The sequence below is a fragment of the Pinus tabuliformis genome, chromosome 5_1, assembly GCF_031772625.1.
Source record: "Pinus tabuliformis cultivar Carrire ecotype Pingquan chromosome 5_1, CPIR1, whole genome shotgun sequence".
Taxonomy (NCBI): Eukaryota; Viridiplantae; Streptophyta; class Pinopsida; order Pinales; family Pinaceae; genus Pinus; species Pinus tabuliformis.
This window is the reverse complement of record NC_142305.1, coordinates 403,643,727-403,667,988: the sequence shown is the minus strand read 5'-3', so window position 1 is coordinate 403,667,988 and position 24,262 is coordinate 403,643,727. Positions and strand designations below refer to the sequence as shown.

General features: G+C 39.5%; 1 long non-coding RNA gene across 2 annotated transcripts; it reads right to left on the bottom strand.

Annotated features, from left to right (window-relative positions):
• Window positions 1–616: 616 nt before the first annotated feature.
• Window positions 617–21,173, bottom strand: LOC149165180 (uncharacterized). 2 transcript variants are annotated; one of them, XR_016260314.1, is made up of 4 exons: window positions 20,950–21,173; window positions 1,750–1,828; window positions 804–890; window positions 617–686 (listed from the first exon to the last, which is right to left on the bottom strand). It is a non-coding gene; the product is annotated as an uncharacterized LOC149165180 (long non-coding RNA). The 2 variants fall into 2 exon arrangements; XR_016260313.1 differs by having other exon boundaries at window positions 618–673.
• Window positions 21,174–24,262: the final 3,089 nt, after the last annotated feature.

The window sequence follows — 24,262 nt, the reverse complement described above, 5'->3', positions numbered from 1 at the left end:
GGCTCCACCTAGTTGAGTATGTCTTGCACTTGCCCACATTTTCCAGGATGTGCAACCTGAGTAAGTCAGATTCATATACTAGTCAACAAGAGAGCTAGAACTGTCGAGAAAGAAAATATTAGTGTCCGATGTCATATGTGCCATATGCGGAATGCCCCTGTTGAGATCCTTGATTTGGTTCTCAATCTGTTTAATAAGTTAATAACATGAAGATTCAAGAATGAACAATGAACTGTGAGTAATGAACATCATTGATGTAGTAAATTAATAAACTAATACTATATTTCAGTATTATATATATATAATGTGTCCGTCGTGCCCTGTTTCTGCGGTTGCTGTGTCTCGTGTCCTTGTGTCATGTGACTTAGCTGGCAATAGAATCAGAACCATATACTGCATAAAAGTCAACTTATTAAAACTGGTCTCATGCTGCAACTGGTGTTGGCCTCTTACTGGTCATGATTTCCTTAATAGATGCAATGCAAAACTCATCTTTAGCTTGTACAACCTCGATTGTTACTAGTGCCTAGAACTTCAGATACCTATCCGGACGGTACAACAGATCAATATTATAGTCAAATTTAACCGTATTGATCATTTAGCGAATAAGAACCTACCTTCAGCATAATCGTTTGCTCCAAATACTGCAGATCCTGCTACTAGTGCTTTGGCACTAGCTTCAATAACTTAAATTAGAGAACGATTAGTAAAATCTGCAAATGTGAGCAAACAGAAGAAGAAGAGAACAATAGCATCTGAGAAAAATCCCTAATCAGCAACAATATAAAAGCTTTCATACCCACCTTGTGGACATTTGAAGGAGTAACTGAAATGTTAGTTTATGATTCTCAGGTTGAAGGATCTCTGGTGGCCTGTAATGCCACACAAATCTGCACAATAGAGGCAACATTAACATAGTGAGCTTGAGAAAGTCCATCTACTTCCTTACTCTATCCACACACATTCTCCTTAGGTCTGAGATTTTTTTGACTTGACTTTCTATAAAGCTCTACCCACCAAAGCCGGGATTGACTGACATAATCAAGACCAAGCCTACCACTGGCAACATTACCAACAACACAGTGCAACATCTGTGATCAACCTTCTCAAAATTAAGGTTCCTTGCAAACTCAATAATCACAAGCTAAAACACAATGTCATATTCATCTCCACTTTTAGATATGCTTGCTGCAGCACAGGTAGGTTTTGAATATTCAGCATATCATCTGTCTTATTCTCTTACATAAGCATGCACTAGTGCACACATGCAAAGAATGTGCATTACCCATGTAAATAAATAATGGAGTTCAATGATGAGGTGAAAAAATGTTGCAATAAGCTACAATTGAAAAGTTCATTGGAAGCCAAGTTCAATTGCCGATTGCAGAAACAAAACTGGGCAAAAGAAAACCCTAGTGTCAAGAAAAATTTAACAATACAAGATTAAGTCAAAGACAAATCAAATCCACCATACCTCTTCTAATAGATACTGTACTAAATTAGAACTATTTCATCCAATTTATTAAAAAGAAATGCTATTTGATACCAACAATCAATTTGTTACAAAACATAGCAGATAATGTTTAGATAATCACGAAAGAGTTGCATTAAATACCATTCCAGTGCCTGCGTAAATAAATATTGAAGTGCAATTTCGAATAAATTGTTTGTTAACATATTTTGCAAACATAAATAGATATAAATGCTATTTTTTTAACAACAATTTCTGAATTTTCCGTCAAAACTTACTATCAAGCACATATTTTATACAACTTAATGGAGTTGTTGGGTTCAACACTACTCCAGCTTTCGCTCCAAGACTCTTGATCTGAATTTCAAAGAAAAAAATGTTGAAGACAACCATTATAATTTGACAAACAAAAAAATATAAGCCAATAATGAATGTGACTGTTCATATGTTTATATGAGGAAAATTGCTCTAAGGCCATGTCGAAAGCAGAATATATGTACCGTTTTGCATGCTAGAAATTAAAATTTACAATAAAGAGAACAATTTTCCATTTAGGAATATGCCCGAGCAAACAACCACAAACATTGGAAAAAGGTTGGACTCCAGACACCAGAGCTTGGATGGAAAACTTGCTAATGAAAATGGAGATTTCCCAAAGAATACCAAAGCCACAAGAATTTCTCCCAGTAAGAGGTTTTGCATAACAATTTTATTGTCCTCTGGTATGCAGTTTCCTTACGATCATAGGGAACTTTAAACCAACACATCACAAATCAATAAATTAGATTTACATGAAAACTGAAAAAACGTGGTTGAAGCACACATATCAGGGTCAATTTAGCATCACTACCCATTAATGTCAATTAAAGTCAGACAAGTAATTTTATTGATTATAATAACAAAAAATAGAAAATTATAAGGCAGGAAAGCAAATTGTGATAGGGAACTGTGTAGATACCCAAATGACATCACATCTACAAAGTTACAATTATAATTTATAATATGAACAAAAAAGCATATTAAATGAAACAGGCCCAAAAAGCTTGGGATTTGTGAGGAATAGGATCCAGAAGAGCAATCTGAATGGCTCTGAGCAATATAAGTATGGCCATGCTAATATCTCAGAAAAGAGTGAACAACAATCTAACAAATGAATCCAAAATACCTCAACAGTTCTTTAAGCTTGAGAAATACTTCAAAAAGATTATTTTTAAATTGCTTAAAAGTAACTAAAATGTTACTCTTGGTCTTTATCGTTGAGAAATCAATATGCTTGTAGATTAGGGTGATTTCTCTTACTTGATAATTACTTGTGAATGGTTGTTGACTTCTTATTTAATTTATTATGTTCTTCTTCATCAAGCAATTACCAAAATACAAAATATGAAGACCACAAGAGTCAAAAAACACGGGAACTTAGGCTCCAAGTCAGGGAAAAACTCCACAAAGGGTAAAACCCAAGAAAATTATCTTCTTATAGAATCATATCAAAGTGAGATATCCAATACCCAAGACCAAACAGTCACAAAGAACCCAAGTCAGCCCTCTTCCAAGTCTCTTCCACCAAATCAAAGTCATCAAAGTCAATGTTGGTCAAATCTCTGAATTTTAGTCATCCCCTAAAAACTTGGCCTGTGAAATCTCGGGCCATGTATCAGCTCTCAAAAACCATAGAGAATACTCGCGCATGTGGACAGATTAGGGCAGAAAACAAGACTCTCTTTCTCCTTAGACTTTTCTCTCCTCCTTTTACTTCACTGATTTTCTTCTTCTTCCTTTCACAGAAATCGAATTGGTAATGTGAAGCACAGTTGCCAATATATAGTTGTTCGAGCATATGAAGAGGCACAACTTATGGGCTGGCTGACTTTTCCATCTTGAGGGCCGACTTGGTCTTGTGGTGACAAAATTGACTAAAATAAAAATTTTCTTTTCTTACAAATAGTCCAAATGGAACTTTGACTCATGACAAATTTTCTTATTGACTCAATAAACCCGAGAAGCATGAAGAACATGCTTTGACTTAGAAAATAATAATAATTATAATAAATTTATTTTTCTTCTTTTTGTTTTTACATGAAATACATATTGATACAAGTACAATGATAATTATGAAGATTGAACGTAGTTACATTTTTCAACATTTATTCCCGATGATGGGTGATGCATTCACCAGAAATGTCTAAATTTCAAATCTACATGGTTTTATCCAAAAATCTTTATAGCAAGATAAAAATGTTGGTAATCAGGATTGTTCTTCACAAATTTATCCTCATGAAGTCTGAGTGGGCTGCATAGACTTACATAACTACTAATAACCATTAAAGGGCTTAATCTATGTGATTCTCTGTGCCATATACACATGCCTGTGAACTAAGCAATATTAATTTAATCGCAGTTTTGTTCTTGAGTAATGATATGAACATGCCAGGTTTTGAAAGGGAAGGGCCAATGCATCATAACTGAACTATAAACAGACTGCAAAAGTCAGTTTGGTAGATCTCAATATCTTTTACTGTAGCTGTTCTAGTTAGTATCTAGTAATGTATTCTGTTACCAGTACATCATAAAACTTGAGCTATTAACTTCCACCAAACTGTCTCTCAAATAGAGATATTAGATAATAATCCCACCTGATTTACTGTTCGGTACAAATGGATAGTGGAAGATTGCTCATAGTGGACACCTAAGTCACCGGATTCCTCCTAAACCCCCTACGAATCCTGAATCCAGCGAATCCGACACGATTCGGTCCGGATTCGTGTCCAAATAATATTACACGTCGTGTCCTTTTCCGACACGTCGAATCCGAGGTCGTGTCACGATTTTCAAAAGCATGTCGCGATTTTGGGAAATGTGTCCTGTTCATGGTAATGTTAAATTCTTAAAGTAAAAGGATGAAAATGAAGATTAAGGAGAATGTCACTTTTACTTAAATTTTTAACATTACCATGAAATGACTCAGGATGTTTGAGAGTGGTTCCGACCTCATTGGATTTCATATGGAGAAAGTAGAATTTTAGATTTCATTCAAAATCCAGCAGACTTATCAGTTTTTCAGGATTTTAGGATTGGGGGATTGCAATGTTTCCATTGAATTTTGTCATGTATTAGGGTATGGAACTCGTATTTAATCAAGAGCACCAATCCCTCTATGTACCTTGATGTTAGTGACATTGGTTGTCGAACTCTTGTATCATGAGCCTCCTAAAAATGTACGCATCACTCAAACAAAATCTTGACTTGACATGTTATGCTTGTTCTATCTTATGTTAATGCTTAAAGGGTGATATTAATGACAAAGATCCCTATACAGATACAGAGGTAATGACAAAGATACCTCTGGATATTAATGCTTAGAGGGTGATATTAATGACAAAGATCCTGATTTTGCAACAAGACTAAAAAATTAGACATTTCTCGTGGTGGCAAGAGGGCCAAGCATAAGAAATAGATAATAGATTGACATGTATTTGAATTTTGTATGTACCATGCATGCTAATAGCTATAGATGAATCTATGTTTGAAATCAATAAATTTGTATCATTAATTAAAATTTGTGTAAGAAATATGATAATATCTAATTTATATATATATATATATATATATATATATATATATATATTATGAATATATATATATATATATATATATATATATATTAAAATAAAATAATATATAACGAGTCCTAACGTGTCCTGTTCCGGGGGGTCAGCGTGTCCGAATCCGACACCACGAATCTCGAATCCTACGTGTCCCGAATCCCCGTGTCAGGTGACTTAAGTGGACACTAACAATGTCTGCCCCAGCCTTGATAAAATCTAGTACATGTTGTTCCGGTTCAACAATCATCTATATTGAATGAGTTGAAGCATTACTAAATCAATTAACACATTTAACTGCAAGACCATAAACTCATAATCCATCAACATCAAAAACAGTAATCACATTTTACTATCAAATCAACCCATCTTTTATCTCACAACTAATACACAAAATCTAAAATATCTAAAGATCACATCTAGATGTTCACTCTGAACAATAGACACTCAAACAGAAAGAGTCATATGAGAAAGAGTGTCAATTAGACAAATGTACATCCAGTGACAAATCAGTCATGGGTCATAATGCAGCAATCACCCGAGGTCCGATGGTGATATTTGGCACAAAATGCCCATCTAGGATATCAACATGAACCCAATTGCAATATGCCAACTCCACAGCTTTGACCTATGAATTGTACAAACATATGTCACTCTGAAATCAATAGTTAGACCAGTGAAGGCGAAAAATCAAAGATTTTGCAACTAAAAAATTTGCAATCATATAAAGCAGCCCCTTTTTTTCTTTTTTGGTTGGTAGATCACCCTGTGTTAAGGAAGTGGGCTTACATTCATCTTATGGATAGCATGACAGAGTTGTATCTATTCAGTCGAACTAACATGACATCAGAACTCAGGGAAACTTGATCAACAACATTACCATGGAAAACATGCCCACCAGGTTTGCACGTGTGTAATCCTCATGGGAAGTGCTCCAACTTTTCACCAGACCATAACACAATAGACATGCAAAACAGCATCTAGCTTTAGCACATTTTACATAAACCCTTGAGGAATGGCAGCTTTCCCTAGCAATAGATAAATCCATATTTCTAATAAGTGCCTCAAGTTCCCCATTCCAGGAGAAAGTACAGGAGCTCAAAATACAAAGAAATCCAGACCCAAACTAGGATTGGATGATAAGCCCAGGAGTTCATTATCTTGCACAGTGTTGATTTGGGGTAGCATCGGATGTGATCTAGCCATGAAAATTGGTGGAGAGGCTAAAGCACATGAGATTTCCAAGACCCAGAAATGGTTTGGGCAGATTCTACCTGGTTAAGGAGATATTAAAATAATTAATATTTTTAATGGAGTTCCTAAGTCTAAATTTAGGAAAAATAAAATATTAATGGGTATTAATATAAAATTGGGTTAGAAGGTTCTAAATGACATGGATCAAGCCAAATCTAATCTTAGCCATTGATTAGAGATGTAATCTCGACCGTTGAAGGACCAACAAAAAAAGTATAAGAGGAAGCTTGAGGGTCAGTTGGAGATACACTAGAGTGATCAAAGTTGCAGCGAGGGACAGTGAGTACAAGACAGAGAGGCAGAGATAGTGTCGGAAGACCAGCGCAGAAGCAGAGAGGCAGACGCAGAGCCAGAGGGAGCCATGCAGAGGCCAGAAGGGCCTGCGTCATCCACGTAGAGGCTGTAGGAGTGACGCAGAGAGCCAGAGAGATTGCGCAAAGCCTCAGAAGGCTGATGCAAAGGGTTTTAGGTTGATGCAGAGGCCAGGAGGGCTGACGCAGTGCTTTAGATTGTGCTGGAGAGGGTTTCATGGGGCATAGTTTCCGAATATCTGCTTCCGAAGAGAGGTATTATTGCCAGATATTTTATCTCTGCTGGGTGAGCCAGTTTGGCACCCAGTGTACTTAGAAAAGCTGCTTAATAATAAAAACCATTAGAACTGCTGCACCGGTTTTCCCGCATTGGGTTTTTCTAGGGAAGATTGTCCAAAAATAACGGTGTCACTTTTGTGTTTGTCTATTTCTTTCAGTTGTTGATCTGTAGATAGTTGGGACTGTATTATGTTTATTTCAGTGTTTATATGGTTAAATAACTTGTTAGTAATTAAACAAGTAGGCGAAATAAACCAGAGAATACAAAGAAAATTTCTAATGGGTAATACTTAGAAATTTGTAGGTTTTAACGTTGTATAGAAATTACCTGCATACGAATTCTTAAACAAAGAAAATAAACAATGCGAGAGCATAACCCATAAAACACATATGCACAGAGATTTTTCCCTGGATCCCAAAACCGAGACTACCAGCTTGATTTTTCATTATGTTCCTTTCAATGTTACAATACATATTTATACATGCCGAAGCATCCAATACCATGGACTGAAAACCATCGCGTCCAATACCATGGACCGAAAACCATCGCGTCCAAAAAACATGTGCGAAAATCATGCACAAAACCATAGGTGGGTCCGCCCAACCTAACATATGGTCCAAAACCACCTATTAACTACGTGGAAAGAATATAACACAACCCAACAATCTCCCACTTGTTGTTTTCTTTCCACAGGGGGCCACAAGAGAGCTTAGTCATTTTTCAACCCTGAGATTCCCATTGCTTCTCTACACCAAGAGAACTTCTCAAAGCTCACAGATTTTGTCAATGCATCTGCAGTATTCTTCAAAGTGTCCACCTTTACCAGCAACACCTTTCTGTCTTCTATCATATCCCTCACAAAGTGATATTGAACATCAATGTGCTTTGTCTTTGAATGATAAGCAGGGTTCTTTGCCAAGAAAATTGCACTTTGGCTGTCACAGTCTATTCTTATAGCTCCCTATACTAACCCCATACTTGAACAGAATCTCTGCAACCAAACTGCTTCCTTGCTTGCATGAGTGGCTGCCATGTATTCTGCCTCTGTAGTTGATAGTGCCACTACAGATTGTTTCTTACTCATCCAACTGACTGCACCTCCAAATAGGTTAAACACATACCCACTTGTAGATCTTCTCTGACCCAGATCTCCAGCCCAGTCTGCATCAACAAAGCCATGAATATCCAACACTCTGTCCAATCCTGGTCTTCCTTGGTAGCACAAACCATAATCACTAGTGCCACGCAAATACCTGAAAACCTGCTTCATTGTTGTCCAGTGCTCCTTCCCAGGTTTTGACATAAACCTGCTCAATACTCCCACTGCATGTGCAATGTCTGGTCTAGTACAGACCATTGCATACATCAGGCTACCCACTGCACTTGCATATGGAACACGGGACATGTCCTCTTCCTCTTCTTGTGTCTTGGGACAATGTTCAGCAGATAACCTCACACCTACAGGAATAGGAACCTTCACCGGTTTACTATCCAGTATATTAAACCTCTGGAGTATTGTCTCGACATACTTCCTCTGGTTTAACCAGAGCTTCCTCTTTGACCGATCTCTTTTAATTTCCATGCCCAAAATACAGTTTGCAGCACCAAGATCTTTCATGTCGAATTTGGAGGACAATTGGGTCTTCAAATCCTGGATAATTTCTTTGTCATTTCCAACCAGCAACATATCATCCACATACAGGACCAGATAAATAATACGGTCACCAATTAATTTAAAATACACACAATGATCTGCTTTGCTTCTGGTGAAGCCAAGTCCCCGTATAAATGTATCAAATTTCTAATACCATATCCTTGGTGACTGTTTTAACCCATACAGAGACTTCTTTAACTTGCATACCAGTTCTTTCTTACCCTTCACCGCAAAGCCTTCAAGTTGCTTCATGTAGATTTCCTCTTCCAAATCCCCGTGAAGAAATGTTGTCTTCACATCCATCTGTTCTACCTCAAAATCAAAAGCAGCAGCAACAGATAAAAGTAATCTAATAGAAGTTACCTTGGGAATAACCTTTTGCTACCAACCGAGCTTTGTATTTCTCCACCTTTCCTTCTGCATTTGTCTTCTTCTTGAACACCCATTTGCTGCCAATGGGTTTCCTTCCAGCCGGCAACTCCACCAGATCCCAAGCCTCATTTTTGTGCAAAGATGCCATTTCATCGACCATGGCCTCTTTCCAGAGTTTTCCATCCTCTGAATCCACTGCTTCCTTCACAGTTCTGGGATCATTATCAGTAACAGACAAAGCAAAATTTGAACTGAAAGCAGATGGACTATACCTTTCTGGCTGCCTTCTTTCTCGAACTGATCTTCTCACAGCCGGAGTTTGTGGCTCTTCATCTTCTGATTCTTCCTCCTTTGGCTCAAACTCTATCTTCTCAGGTTCCTTTGGTTGGACTTCATGTTGAATAACATCTTTTACCTCTCTGAACAACACATCTCGGCTGTACACAACCTTCCGTGTGACTGGGTTCCAAAGCTTATAACCCTTTAAACCATCCTTATACCCAATAAAGATGCACTTTTCAGATTTACTATCCAACTTGGTTCGTTTCTCCTTTGGAACATGTACATATGCATCACATCCAAATACCCTTAGATGTGAAAGAGAGGGTTTCTTACCAGTCCATACTTCTTGTGGAGTCTTATCCTCCAACGCTGATGAAGGTGATCTGTTGATCAGGTAACATGCAGTATCCACCGCCTCTGCCCAGAATTCCTGTCCTAACCCGGCACCACTGAGCATGCTTCTTGCCCTTTCCATCAACGTCTTGTTCATTCTTTCTGCGACTCCATTTTGCTGAGGTGTATATGGAGTAGTCTTCTGCCATGCTATACCACACTTCTTACAAAATTCTTCAAATTCCTTGCTGCAAAATTCTCCACCATTATCTGTCCTCAGCACCTTTATCTTCTTCTCTGTCTGATTTTCCACCAGAGCCTTAAATTCTTTAAACCTGTCAAAGACTTCAGATTTCTTCTTAAGAAAATATATCCATGTATTCCTTGAGAAGTCATCTATGAATGATACATAGTACACAGACTTACCCAGTGATGGAACCTTCACAGGTCCAAACACATCACTGTGCACAAGCTCTAATATCTGTTTCGTCCTCTTACCACCAGAGGGGAAACTCACCCGATTCTGCTTCCCATATACACAATTTTCACAAAATCAAAATCCAGAGAGCTATTATTCATACCTTCTACCATACCTTTACCATGAAGTATTCGAAGGCCCTTCTCTCCAATATGTCCAAGCCTTTGATGCCACAACATGGTCTTCTCTCCAGAGACCACTAGATTCTCTACTCCATTTTCAGGAACCATAGAACTATTGCACCCATCAACAACAGTGCTACCTTGCAGCTTGTACAGAGTTCCAATCCGAACTCCCCGCATTAATATCAGTGCTCCTCGAACCATCTTGCAGGTATCTTTCTCGAACACCGTCTTTACACCTGCATCATCCAACTTGCTTACAGAAATCAGATTTCTGGTCAATGCAGGAATATGTAGAACACCGGGAAGTGTTTTAACCCTTCCACCTTGCAACTTCAACTTTACTTTTCCCCGACCAATGATTCTAGCCTTCCTATCATCTCCTAAGAAGACATCACCACCATCGTATTTCTCATACTCGCAGAACCACTCTCTATGGGGAGTGAAGTGAAAGGATGCACCTGAGTCAATCAACCATGCCTCATGATCTACATGTGTATTTGAAGAAGCCAAGTACACATCCCCACCTTCATCTGAGGTGGCTTTCGCCTCTACAGAAGGAGCATCATCAGATCCCTTTCCTTTATCAGGAGCTTTAGATTTACAATCCCTTCTGAAGTGCCCTTCCTTTCCGCATTTCCAACACACCACCTTTGTAGGTTTTCCTGGAGATTTAGATCTCCCACTCGATGACTTATTTTTGTTTCTGTTCTGGGACCATCCTCGTACAGACAAGGCATCACCATTCTGGTTGTCCATATTTTTCCGTCTCATCTCCTCCGTCAACAAGGCTGAGACTATTTCATCAAACTGCAAAGCAGTTGCATTGCTACCTATTGCAATAACCAGACTATCCCACGAATCTGGTAGAGAACACAACAGACTGATGCACTTATCTTCATCTGAAATTTTAATATCAACAGATAATAACTGACTTACCACAGTATTAAACGCATTCAGATGCTCTGTCACCGAGTCTCCATCTCTCATCCTCAGGTTATACAGCTTTTTCCGCAGGAACAGTTTATTCACCAGAGACTTAGATTGGTACAAAGTCCCTAACTTGACCCACAAAGCCTTTGCCGTAGCTTCCCCTGATACATTCAGCAATACTGAATCCGAGACACACAATCGTATTGTGCTCTTTGCCTTCCGATCCAACTTCTTCCATTCTTCATCGGTCACTCCCGATGGTTTAGTACCCGGATCTATCGCGATCCACTGATCTTTATCCACCAACAGATCCTCCATCTTGAGTTTCCACAACTCAAAATTCTGACCATTGAACTTCTCAATCTCTATCTTTCCACTGCTCGCCATCTTCTTTCACCACCAGAATCGATCTCGCAGATCTCCCACTGAACAGGGTCTACCACAGGCCCGAGCGAAACCCCTCAGCAACAAAGGCGTCCCCTTGAAGCCAAAACAGCTCTGATACCAAATGTAGGTTTTAACCCTGTACAGAAATTACCTGCATACGAATTCTTAAACAAAGAAAATAAACAATGCGAGAGCATAACCCATAAAACACATATGCACAGAGATTTTTCCCCGGATCCCAAAACCGGGACTACCAGCTTGATTTTTCATTATGTTCCTTTCAATGTTACAATACATATTTATACATGCAGAAGCATCCAATACCATGGACCGAAAACCATTGCGTCCAATACCATGGACTGAAAACCATCGCGTCCAAAAAACATGTGCGAAAATCATGCACAAAACCATAGGTGGGCCCGCCCAACCTAACATATGGTCCAAAACCAAAATTTTCCGGGGCACTGCGCTGGACCCCATAAAGTGGGGTTACAGGTGCCCTTCAAACCACCTATTAACTACGTGGAAAGAATATAACACAACCCAACAAAATTTCAACATGGTATCAGTCTTCAGAGGGTTGCAGATCACAGGAGAGCTGAAAGCGCCAACTGAATCATAGAATTTGCAGTAGAAACAGCTGTCCCGAGTGACAGAAGTTGTTCCTAGGCAGAGAGCAGTTGAGAAGGGTTGACGCTGAGGGCCTGCGTCATCAGTTCAAGCCAGAGAGAGGCCAGTGCAGAGGCTGAGGAAGACAGAAGAGGCTCATGAAGAGCCACGCAGAGACCGGGAGGGTTGACACAGTTGGCCAAGAGAGCAAATTAGCCTTGCCGGGATTGCGCAGAGCCTGGAGGCTCAGTTCTTCAGCTGCCGGCGTATAGGAGGTTGTGGATAGATCTGAGAGAGTGAAGCTGGTGGGGTGCTAATGCGGCCGAGATAGAACAGTTCCTAACGAGGCAAAACCAAGGTAGAGGGAATTGCTACCTAGGCGGATTTCCAACCAAGAAATCCAGGTCAGTGTTGCAGGTGCATAGGAGATCAGAGAGGTGCGACTCGACGGTTCAGGCGAATATCCAGGAGGGAAATCGAGACTCAGAGGGAGTCTAGCAGAGAACTTCTAGGAGGGAAGTAGCGACTCAGAGGGAGTCGAAGAGAGAACTTCCAAGCGGGAAGTAGAGACTTAGAAGAGTCGAAAAGAAGAGCAGAGAGATGGCTATGAACGGATTGAGGGATCAGGATAGGCTAGACGGGGCGTCCAACTTTGTCATCTGGAAGGCCAGGATCCTGTCCGTTCTAGATAGACATCGTATCAAGGCCTTCGCCTTGAGAACCGTGGCTATCCCAGTTGACCCAGCTGACAATGAAAGGTATGAGGATGCGATGGCCAAGGTGAAATGCATAATCCTTGCTGGGGTCAAGGATAATGTGGTCCAACATTTTGCCGAGAAGGAGACGGCAAAGGAAATGTGGGATACCTTGAAGACATTGTATCAAGGCACTTCTGTGTAGAGGAAAATGCTACTGGAGAATTAGTGGCGATCGTACTAGATGCAGAAGGGGGAGCAGATAGATCACTTCCTTAGCAGGTTGCAGGAGATCTGAGACCAGTTGACTTCTATAGGGGCCACGCCGGATCAGGAGTTAATGGTGAGGACTGCCCTAAACGCAGTCTTCGAGGAGTGGGAGAAGTTCGTCCAAAGCATTATGGGCAAAGCAAATCTTCCAGGATGGGAAGAATTGTGGGCAGCACTTCGCCAAGAAGAGATCAGATGGCTGACCAAGACGGGAAGCAACAAGAAAGAGGAGGAAGAGGATGCAGCTCTGGCATCTGCGGGAGAGCATGGGAAGAGGAAGAAAAAGGACCTCTCCAAGATAAAGTGCTTCAACTGTGGGGAACTGGGGCATTATGTGAACCAATGTCCGAGGAAGAAGAATAAGGGAGAGGCGTCTGACTCCAAGGCAGCACCACTGAAGGCGGAAAAGGAGGTAGAAGATGATGACGATTGTGCCATGAGTGCTCATGTACATCTAGAGAAGAGGTGGGGAGACATCGAGCTGTTGTCAAGAGGACTACAGGCGATGAAGGGCAGGATCCTTGAGGTACCCAAACTCTTGGATCATACCTGGCTACGGGAGCCCCGAAGAGAGAGTAGCAGGATGGCGGATGTCGGTAGAAATGGACGCGGATGAAGCAGCAGAAAGTGCTAGTAGTGCAGTAGTCCCAGACAGCGCAGAGAGGGTTGCAGTAGTGCGAGAGGCACAGGGGAGGTTGCAGTAGTGGAGGATGGCACAAAGAGGTTTGCAATGGTGCGAGAGGCACAAAGTTGTTGCAGCAGCACAGAGGTAGCAAAGGGAGCTCAACATCGGGAGGGTTTCTAGCCTGACAGGGATGTCAGTGGTTGGGTGGATCAATTACTTACGTCTCAATAACTGAGTTGCAGTGCAGTATCAGTTAGAAGTAGCACAATGCAACATGATGAGAGAGAACTACAGTGCAGATGCAGTGTTGGGAGAAAGGACCAGCAACAACACCGATGCAGAGGGAGCTGCCGTACAGAGGTAGCAGTGACAGTGGCAGAGCCATGGGAAGAAGTACAGGATGCAGCAGTGCAGAGGATGTTGGGCAGGGACACCAAGCATCAACACAGGTACTGATGTTGTATAATCAGGGTGATGCTCAGTGTGGAGTATTACTAGAGCATAGTCCTCGCTAAGAGGGAGTGTTGATTTGCGGTAGCATCGAATGTGCTCGAGCCATGAAAATTGGTGGAGAGGCTAAAGCACATGAGATCTCCAAGACCCATAAATGGTTTAGGCAGATTCTACCTGGTTAAGGAGATATCAAAATAATTAATATTTTTAATGGATTTCCTAAGTGTAAACTTAAGAAAAGTAAAATAATAATGGGTATTAATATAAAACTGGGTTAGAAGGTTCTAAATGACATGGATCAAGCCAATCTAATCTTAGTCGTTGATTAGAGATGTAATCTCAGTCGTTGAAGGACCAACAGGAAAAGTATAAGAGGAGGCTTGAGGGTCAGTTAGAGATACACCAAAGTGATCAATCATTCGATTTTCTAGCGCGGGGTTTGCTAAGATAAATCGAATCAGTGATTAGAGTTGCAACGAGGGGCAGTGAGTACGAGGCAGAGAGGCAGAGATAGTGCCGGAAGACCAGCGCAAAAGCCAAGAGGCAGACGCAGAGCCAGAGGGAGCCACGCAGAGGCTAGCAGGGACTACGCAGAGGCCAGAAGGGCCTGCGTCATCCACACAGAGGCTGCAGGAGTGACGCAGAGAGCCAGAGAGGCTGCGCAGAGCCTCAAAAGGCTGACGCAAAGGGTTTCAGGCTGACACAGTGCTTCAGATTCTGTTGGAGAGGGTTTCGTGGGGCAAACTTTCCGAATATCTGCTTCTGAAGAGAGGTATTATTGCGAGATTTTTTATCTCTATCGAGTGAGCCAGTTTGGCACCCAGTGTACCCAGAAAATCTGCTTAATAATAAAAACCCTCAGAACTGCTGCACCGGTTTTCTCGCATTGGGTTTTTCTGAGGATGATTGTCCAAAAATAACGGTCTCACTTGTGTATTTGTATATTTCTTTCAGTTGTTGATCTGTAGATGGTTGAGACTGTATTGTGTTTATTTCAGTGTTTATATGGTTAAATAACTTGTTAGTAATTAAACAAGTAGGCGAAATAAACCAGAGAATACAGATAAAATTTCTAACGGGTAATACTTAGAAACAATGTTGCATTAATCGTTATTGGGATAATATCGGCGCGAGGGAAAAATCGGAAAAAATCGTAATTATTGGGAAATAATAGGAAATAATCGGGAAAAAATCGTTTGGTACCAAAATATTCATTTTTTTTCAATTTTTTTAATATCTAAACCATCTACAACATAAAATAAATACATTGACACATAAATATGATAAAAGAACTAATATATAAGATGTTCAATATCATTTCTAGTGCTAAAATCACACATAATATTGAAACATGTCCTGAATAGTAAGTCCTGACTCCTGAGTCCCAACTCAACCTCAAAATATCAACAAAAAATATAATAATGTATCTCATCATGTCATAATGTCATATACAATAAAATGAAGAAAATAACTAAAGTCTGATCCTATTGATTTTCTCTGCCCCTCTTGCGAGAAAATGCCACAACTTTCCCTTTCCCTCTAGATGTAGATGCTGGTGCTGGTGGAGTTGGTAGTGGAGACTGTTGTGCTCTAGAAGCTGAAGAACTAGAAGTAGGAGCTATAGGAGGTAGACCATGTCCTCTACTGGTGGCAGGGGTAGCCCGGGCAGGTGGTGTCACCTGGAAACATTACAATCTCCCAATCCTGAAATCCTGAAAAATTGATAAGTCTGCTGGATTTTGAATGAAATCTAAAATTCTACTTTCTCCATATGAAATCCAATGAGGCCAGAACCATTATCAAACATCCTGAGTCATTTCATGGTAATGTTAAAAATTTAAGTAAAAGGATTAATCTTCATTTTCATCCTTTTACTTTAAGAATTTAACATTACCATGAATAGCATATCAATACTAGGGCCTAGACTTGATCATTAAGCTGCCCCACTCAAAAATTATTTGTTTCTTTCAAAAAAAATTGCATTTCAAACATTTGGCATCCCTTATAAAACCGCGTTGCCCCGACCCTCGACGATAAATTGGGAAAAAATAGCGATTTTTTCGAAATTATCAGGTATAAAAAAAATCCACGATTATTACTCGCGATAATATCGGCTTCGGGAAAAAATCGCGATAAAACGATAATATTGCGATATTATCGCGATTTTCACAACACTGCAGAAATTTCAACACATACGAAGGGAATGTTTTCCTAATATTTTGTAAGGGACAGTGATATTTATGACAATTAAGCTAAGTTTATTAACTGATCTTAGACTTGAACCTAAGTTGGTCTTTGAAGATGTAATATTCCTCTTTGGGAAAACCCTGAAGTGTCCATTGCATTTTCCAGAGCTTGTATAGTTTCCCAGTGAAGTCTTGGATGAAACCAATTGATAAACGTAATACCCACTGTATTTTTTCATAAATTTGTTTGTTTACTAGTGATGTCTTTCGTCAAACAGTATTATGAAATACTCCTGTAGATGTAATCTCTTTGGGTTTTGGTGCCAATGAGTAGACAATGCCCAAATTAACACTTAAGGGAGTATTTTATGACAACACCACCATATTTATAATTAAGACAACAAGAATAACAATGTTGATATACTAAAATCAGTCATAAGTAACCAAGCTCTTCACTGATATATTGTTTCAGCAACACACTATTGAGATTGGTAGCTTGGGAGGTACTCCAAGCCCTAGGGTTCGGGGTTTTGGAGGAAGGAGCACCAAAAGTCGCTTTGTGGGCTTAGGACCCAAGGTGTAGGCTTTGCACCCAAGCTTGTGGGTGTAAAACCACAAGGAGTTTGATTGAATTGACACTTGGAGGATGTAAGGGACCCTTAGAAGAGCAAGGGGACACATTAAACACCAAGAGATGTGAAGTAGAAATGAAGTTATGAATTTATTTGTATCACTGGTGGGTTTTCTCAACAATAGGAGAGGTCGGCTAGGGTAAAGAGTTGCCCTCAAGACAACTCCTTGGAGCTACACATGAGCATATAAAGAGATGAAGGCGTGGAGGTCATGTAACATATCCCCCTTATTAACCAGAGGTAGTTACTATGATGAACGACTCCCATGGTTAGATTATGAGAATAAGGTAAAATTCATTTTTTTTAGCATCTTTTCTTTCTAAGGGATCCCTCATACATTCAATAACTATTCTTACCATGAGCTACTACCCATTATTAACAGAGCCTAACCCTGAGGGCATCGATGAAAATTGACCCTGTGACCTTGGTACTTTAACAATGAGAACTCAAGCAGCCAAATTTAAAGGTACCATCCTCAGCCAATTAGTTGCCAGCAATCAAGATCTGAAAACACAACAATAATGTCATCTTCTAATGTTCAAAGCTACTAGAGGCCACAACATCCCTTACATAGTCAAGTAGACATGATTCTAGAGCTTAAACTCAATCAGGGAAAGTGTATCAGCCCTCTTTTTTTTTTTTGAAGATCAATGAAAGAAGATTCTTTCCATGCCCACTCACATCATATACATCATCAAGTGGAAAGCTCTCAGTTGTTCCAGAGCTGTTTACGTTCACAAGATTTAATAACCATCATTTAAAGCTTTGTGTTCATGTATTCTTTCCAGCCAAAAGACTGACCTTTTCCAGCCTATATTTAAAAGCACAAGCACCTTCCTTAAGAAGTGAACCAGTCAACTTATTGTAGATTTTGTTTCATTGAAGTGCTCCACCTATTGATGTATCTATCCATTTGAATAGGTTCCCTTGCACACATCTCCATGTTATTGGTTCAAGGCACCCACACATGGAGGGCATCTTTTCAGATGATATACTACTTATTGAACACTTTTTTTTTGGAATCGGCCAATATGGCTGAAGCATCATTGCATCAATTGAAGCTACACAAGGATCTATCATTTTTAGGTTCTAATACTGCTACATAACTTATACTTGGTCAGAAAGGTGTAGAATATTCTACATGTGATGGCCTAGAGATAACAATACAGAGAGAAGATGACCTTCCTTTTAGTCTCTTCCACAAACATGTGATTAGAACGGACCTCATATTAAATGATTATAATATGTGGTGCTCCTTTGTTGGAAGAATATATGATTTGGGTTATTTTTCCACTGTTCATGAGCAGCCCTGATATTAGAAGCTCTTCCAGCCTTATAGAAAAAAGAGTGAAAGAGAGGGATTATGTTCATGACTGCCACAGCTTGATCTTGAGTTTGGTACTCGTATTGTCACTTAGCTTTGTGTTTAGCTTGACTTTTGCCTACATTAACACAATTAAGGATTGGTGCGCTGTCAGAGACCTTTCATCGTTTATAATAGAGGTCTTATTAGCTGACGCAAACAGCCCATGGATAGATTTTTCATATGATGCCTGCTTAAGCTCTTGTTTTAAGACAACAAATTTCCCACCTTAATTAAAGCATTGTTACTTCCAGAGACTGTAATTCCTTGAAAGTACACCCTGCGTAGCCATCAAATAACAATACTCCATACCCAGCATTGAGTTGAATAACTATATTTAACAGTATACCTAACCATGAATGCAGTTAAATGATTTCACACATTATCATGCTCAGTGATATCCTAACGTGACTTTAAATAACATCAGTGTGTGGCAGTACTTTATAACAATAACCAAAATGCTATGGTGACAGCATATTGCTCACACTTAGATATTCACACCTAATTATTGCAACATGTTATGACTGTGCAGTAAGAGTAGATGTCAGTATAATTTAGAAGCCATAGAGATCACATAGTGTCATGAGTTTCTCTTGTTGCCTATGAAATAAGGAACCAAACATAGCTACAGCAACTAGTACAAACTTCTCTTTCCTACTGTATCTGTATATATGAGGCAAATAACACTTTGTATAGTCTTTAAAGAGGGCATACATCAATGAAATTCACACAGGGAAATTAGAGGTAGTGACTTGATAGGACTTATGTCCATAGATTTTAAGCTAGGAACCCAACAGAGATAAAACTACAATAAACATAGTCAATCATGCTAATCTGTACATAACACAAACCTTGTTGCTCCAGATGACTTCAAAACACTAGGCAGCATTCCTATGAATCACATTTAAGACAACAGGGGAAGTTTCACCCTGATGGTGTCTTTCTAAATGCCTAGTCATGCTACCTGGTGACTCAAATTTAAGAAGACTTGAGACTTTGCATCATGTCAAGGTTCCTTGTGGGCAATACTGTCCCAGAAGTCTGTATATTACTTGCCTATGACGTGTAAATCCTCCGACTTGTGGAAGTACATTAAGCATATGGGTTAACAACAGTGCCAAATTGTACAATTTTATCCATGACTACAGAATCCCATTAATCCACCTCCTACAATGCAAATTAGGAAGTACCGTAATCTAGTGTCCCTGGTACATGGTGAACTGTCCCAGAAAATTTCAGGCATACAGTCAATAAGGTACCTAACATTGTGTGACTCAGAACGAGCATTGGGATAAGGTCCATAATTTTCCTCCCTACCATTGACAAGCTGCCAACAATGCAGCTGCCACCTCCTAGCTTGTGCAGTCTATCCCAATGACCAGACAAAGGATTCCAGAGGTCTGTCCCACCTCCACCCTGCATATAGATGTTCAGCTATAGGATTGTACAGGAGTTCCAGAGGTAATTCTCCTCCACCCAACAGCTCCCAGGGATTCCAGAGATCTGCCTCCGCCCTGAAGTTGCTCAGCAACTCCTTACAGTGCTGGGAATCCAGAGTTTACTAATTCTGAGCACTTAACAAGGAAGGGTCTGTCCCACCTCCGCCTTGCACATAGATGTTCAGTTGTGGGCTTGTACAGGGATTCCAGAGGTAATTCTTCTCCACGCGACAGCCAATGAGGGGCTCCAGAGATGAAAATCTCCACCTTCACTTATCCCAGGGATTCCAAAGATCTTCCTCCACCCTTCTAGCATAAAAAGTACTCATTTATAGGCTAGTCCAGGGACTCCAGAGGTAAGCCACGTCTGCCCACCAGCCAATGAGGGGTTCTGGAGGTGAAAACCTCCATCCTCACCCAATTCAGGGACTCCAGAGGTTTTCCTCCACCCTGAACTTGTTGCTGCAGTAACCCCACCCTGTGTAAGGAATCCAGGATCTACCGCACTTTGAGTGTCCCTGCAAAGATGATTAGCCAAGGCAACCAGAGGTCTGCTACCTCCACCCACCAAGAAATGCAGAAAGGAAATTTTGACAACAGGGCTCTAATCCATGCCATAGATTACACAATTGAATCATAGTTTGAAATCACTGCTACCATCAGCACAGAGAAATAACGTGGCTCATTGAAACTGCTACTATAATCCATCTTAGTTGCAATCACAGTCCTACAGCAAAGACAGTTTGGTTTCAAATTCAATGCCAAAGCTAATTTCACCCAGTAAATATTCATAGTTCACAGATGCAGCTTTTAGAAAAGTTGTGCATGACTCTTGGAGCAGAGTTATATTCCCTATTTAGGTTATACTTACTGCCTCTCAAACAACACGGTTTGGTTTCAAAACCAACTTTCAACAGAGAAATAGTTTGGTCTCAGATTCACTATTAAACAACTTTCATCAGAGAGAAACATGATTCTCTATTTTAAAATAATTCTAGAATGGCAGAACGGTCATAGATAAAGAAAAAAAACCTTTCAATTCAGTGATTCCAGGATTCTAAATCCCACCCCAACTTGTAATATAGTAATTTTACTTATCCACAACGTTAGACCCACGGTTTACTCATTAGTTGGTATGCAGGCAGGGAATATTAATTCTGAAATTTATATATTAAATGAGTATGGATCAACAACTTACCCAAGGGAGTTGCTAGCCTAAGTCCTTCGTTCCCTGGTATTGTCCAGGTCTGTTCTGCTCTCTTCACCACACAGGATGCACAACCAGGCTTCATGTGCCTCTCTTCTCTGCTGTCACACACTAAGTCTCCCGTTCGCTCTTCTCTTTTATTTCCTGCCTTGACCTACGCTCTCTGTTTCCTTTTTTCTTTGTCTCCTCCCTTGCTTCTCCTCCATATCGGCATAGATCCCTCTATCTCCCAACAGAAAATCCTTCTTTTTCTTCCCCGCTCCATTCCCTCTTTTTTATGCTGTTCGATCTCTGTCTATGATTGGTTAGGGTCCAGTCTAGCCCAACTCCTCTGGACCAACCAAAAATGCCCCCGTCCTAGGTTTTTAGAATTTTTTGCCATCTGTCAGATATTTCCTTTTCTTGCAATGTTTTTCATGAAGTTTTTAATAAACTGCATGCATCTAAGTGTTACCTCCAAGACAATGATTTCCCCAACTTAAGGTTCACACACATATAATTAAGTATATATATATCCACTTTACCATACTTGTGCAGTTTGGACATGTCTAGCTAGTATTCACATTGTTGCAAAGTGACCAAGGAGGCCTATATATTTATCACTGGCAATATTTACAAAATAACCCAAAAAGCCGTATATGTATATTTACCATTTTTTGAGTTGTAGACAATATTTACACAACTAAACAAGACAACATTTACCATATCTACTTGAGTGCATGATGGTTGGGATAATCAATATATTTGCAGAATAATCGGAGTCATTACAACGCCTCCCCCTTGGAGGAACACCGTCCTCGGTGTTCTATGACCATATACCGCAAAAACAATACATGCTTAAAACAAACCTTACCATTAGATTCATCTCGTCAAAGATGATTCTGCTGATATAAAATTTCATGTCAAATGGGTACTGGAATCATAAGATATGGTGTTATACTTATTTAAAATGCACTCATTATTGAGCTTGTAAAGAAGGAAACATTTACATCGGTCTTCAAGACACAAGGTGAGATGATCATGCACACTCATTGTGACCTGAGTAGACTGTAAAAGACTAGACCAGAAAAGGAATACACTCCAAATCAAGTTCTGGAATTGGAAGAGAATGCTTAGGGCTACTTGACATCACCATATACAGTTAGATGCAAACTTCCAAGGCATCACCAATTGGGCAATTGAGTCACACATTTTCACAAGGCACCATTAGTTCCATCTTTTCTAGTGGGGAAATCAATGCCCTTGGATGTTAGGAAACATCTCCCTTCTACACCTACCATGTGGGGAGTAGGTTACACCACTCTGAATTATTATATTTCTTGGGCGTTATTAGCCTAGCCCAATGTCTTAATGACATTTGTAGAAATTTTGAAAAACTGCCCAATTCTGAAATTGCCACCTCACTTTAAATGAGGTCATGAATTTATACGCAGGACTTCCAAACTTAGGGTTGCACTAAAATATTTACATATGCAGACCTTAGTCTTGGCAAGTTCAACTGGATAAACACCAAAAAAAAATCTTCCAAAACTGGATCAATACAACGACCCTTAGGGTGTAGGGTGTAGTTAATCAAGTATGCAAATAATATGAAAATTACATTAATTGACAGAAAAGATATGACACACATTTCATAGCTGAAGTTTTCAACTAAGGCATGCCAAATCACTCAACATTTCAACCTTGTTAGTTCAACAAACCAGAATATCCAAACAGTCATAAAGGAGAATTTAGGACAGCAATGGTAGAATCTCCTTATTATCACAATATATTAAATAAAGCAATATACCTCAGTTCATTCCAAATTAGTACAATAATTCCTATCAGCTTATCTTAAGCAAAGATTCCTCCCAAGCTTCCCAAACCCTAGCTAGGGAATCTACAGTCATTGTAAATTCTAACCAGTGATAATAAGGCATTGCAAGGGATCCAACCACTACAGGGATCCAACCACTACTACAAGGGATCCAACCACTACTACAAGGGCCTATCCAAGGAGCTCAACAATGCGCTAGATCACACCAATTCTCCAAGTTACAACCAAAGCACTTTCATCACACAAGCTCTATGCTCTTCAATTGCATTTCACAAGCCAAAGAACCCTAGCACAATGCAGTCAACAGGGACTATCCTTGTTAGAAGAGTGAGTGTACGATCTTTAAGATCTATCACATAGCTAGCATTACACCAACCAAAATTTTCTATGGCATGCTTTCTATGAGTGTTTCATTACAAGGGAACTTCCTTCTTTTATATATTTAATAGGTGAGTGAAGCCAACAATAAAACATTAACTAAATCCACAAGCAAACCCTAGGCTAAGTCAACAACAAAGGCTCCAAGCGGAGTGCTAACCAAAGTTGGCATACACCCACCAAACACTCCAAATGTAAGTCTACCAAAATATGAAATATCATTTTTTTTGTATATCTAAAGCTATCAAATTGGTCATGAATATGAACAGTCCTCTTAGTGATAACTAAATTTCTCATGAATTTAAATAGTTGTCGTGATATTCCTATAAGAGTGTGTGTCTATCTTAAGGCAAATTTGCTTCATGAGAACTACTCAAAATGAATGATTTCCCTAAATTTGAATATTTCCTTTGTTACAAGCATTTTTCATCCTTAGCCAATTCCACTAATCAGAAAGTGAGGATTAATTTTATTTTTGAGATTTATAATATAATATTCAGTTTTCTCTATTTAGTATTTAGTTGATTATTGTAAGAGAGGATTTCAACTTCACGAGAGAGAGTGCTCCTATCTATAGCACCTATTTTAATTGTTATCTCGCTGATGTCTAGTTGATTGTACTCATTTTTCTTCTTTGAAAGATGCCTTTGTGTACTTTATGATTCACATTCTTTAATCTAGCTTATTATGACCGGTAGGCTACTTTTGCTTGTGACGCAGAGAAATGCAGAAAAAATATGGAGAAAGACTAGAAGAATGGAACTCAATGCTAGAGATATATAAACAAAAATATCATGTTGAGGCATGTTGAATTTTCTAAGTCTGTCCGTTAGAAAATTAATCTGTATTTTGCTAATTTATTTCTTCTACTTGTTTAAATTCGAACAAGTTATTTAATACATTTAAATATCGAAATAAACACAATACAGTCACAACATCTACAGATCATCAACTGAAAGAAAACAAGCACACAAGTGACACCGTTATTTTTGGACAAATGTCCTCAGAAAAATCCAATGCGGGAAAACCGGTGCAGCTATTCAGAGGGTTATATTATTATGTAGTCTTCCTGAGTACAACTGGGTGCCTAACCGGCTCACTCAACAGAGA